Here is a 1,514-nt window from a genome sequence, read left to right on the forward strand (position 1 = left end):
TTCAGTCGTGTCTGACTCTGTGCGACCCCATAGATGGCAGCCCACCAGGCTCCCCCATCCCTGGGATTCTCCAGTCAAGAGCACTGGAGTGGGTTGCCATTTCCTTCTCCAATGCATGAAAGTGAAAGTGAAGTTGCTCAGTCGTGTCCGACTCTTCCCCACCCTACGGACTGCAGCCTACCAGGCTCCTCCACCCATGGGATTTTCCAGGCAAGAGTACTGGAGTGGCGTGCCATTGCCTTCTCTCGGAATATACCCTTAGATTCCCATTAAGTGGGGATCACTAGTTCAAAGGGCAAGAATGTCTTTGAATTTCTTGATACATGTTGGAAAATGTTTTTCACAAAATCAGATATATCCCATCTCACTGCAGGATTTCAAAAGAAGGGTGTCACAAGAAAGAGGGAAGGCCATCCCTGTCACAGAAACAGCATGGGGAGTACGTGTGTTTTTTAGGGAAAAGAGTCTGTATCATCAGCAAGACCTAGCCCAGGCCTTGTCATTGGGTATTGGGCCACCAGTTACTTGATGAGTAAATGAAAGCTACAAAGATGAAGAATTGTGGACATGTTAGGAAAACGTAGAATGGAAATGTTTTTTGGAGGAGATGAAGTCTTTGAAAAACATTGTGAGACAAGTTTGGAGAGGGCTGTGGACAGTCTTATATATCACAGTAAGGGTTTGGGATTTAAACCAATAAAACGAGAACCACAAAATAATTTTGCAATTATGAGAAGAACAAAGAATTTGGCCCTTTTTGGCTCTCTGAGTAGCACCATGGTGGTTGGCAAGAACATGCACCTTATGAAAGGAGGCAAAAGGGGAGCCAAGAAGAAAGTGGTTGACCCATTTTCTAAAACAGATTGGTATGATGTGAAAGCACCAGCTATGTTCAATATAAGGAATATTGGTAAAACATTGGTCACAAGATCTCAAGGAACCAAAACTGCATCTGATGACCTCAAGGGGCATGTTTTTGAAGTGAGTCTTGCTGATCTGCACAATGATGAGATTGCATTTAGAAAACTCAAACTAATTACTGAGGATGTTCAGGACAAAAAGTGCTTAATTAATTTCCATGGCATGGATCAAACAATGGCAGACCATGATTAAAGCTCATGTTGATGTCATGACTACCAATGGTTATTTGCTTCATCTGTTTTGTGTAGGTTTTATTATTTTTTTTAATTTATTTATTTTAATTGGAGGCTAATTACTTTATATTATTATATTGGTTTTGCCATATGTTGACATGAATCTTCCCTGGGTGTACATGTGTTCCCAATCCTGAACCCCCCTCCCATCTCCCTCCCCATCCAAGCACTCTGGTTCATCCAAGTACACCAGCCTCGAGCATCCTGTATCTTGCATCGAACCTGGACTGGCGATTCGTTTCACATATGATAATATACATGTTTCAATGCCACTCTCTCAAATCATCTCACCCTCGCCCTCTCCCACAGAGTCCAAAAGACCGTTCTATACATCTGTGTCTCTTTTGCTGTCTCGTATAC

The 1,514-nt window shown here is 42.5% G+C and overlaps 1 pseudogene; it reads left to right on the top strand.

The window, feature by feature from the left end:
* The first annotated feature begins 777 nt into the window (after positions 1-777).
* Positions 778-1,113, top strand: LOC148778631 (small ribosomal subunit protein eS1 pseudogene; annotated as a pseudogene).
* Positions 1,114-1,514: the final 401 nt, after the last annotated feature.

Source organism: Moschus berezovskii, chromosome 2 (genome assembly GCF_049115385.1).
Source record: "Moschus berezovskii isolate FMDL1 chromosome 2, NW_MosBer_1.0, whole genome shotgun sequence".
Lineage (NCBI taxonomy): Eukaryota > Metazoa > Chordata > Mammalia > Artiodactyla > Moschidae > Moschus > Moschus berezovskii.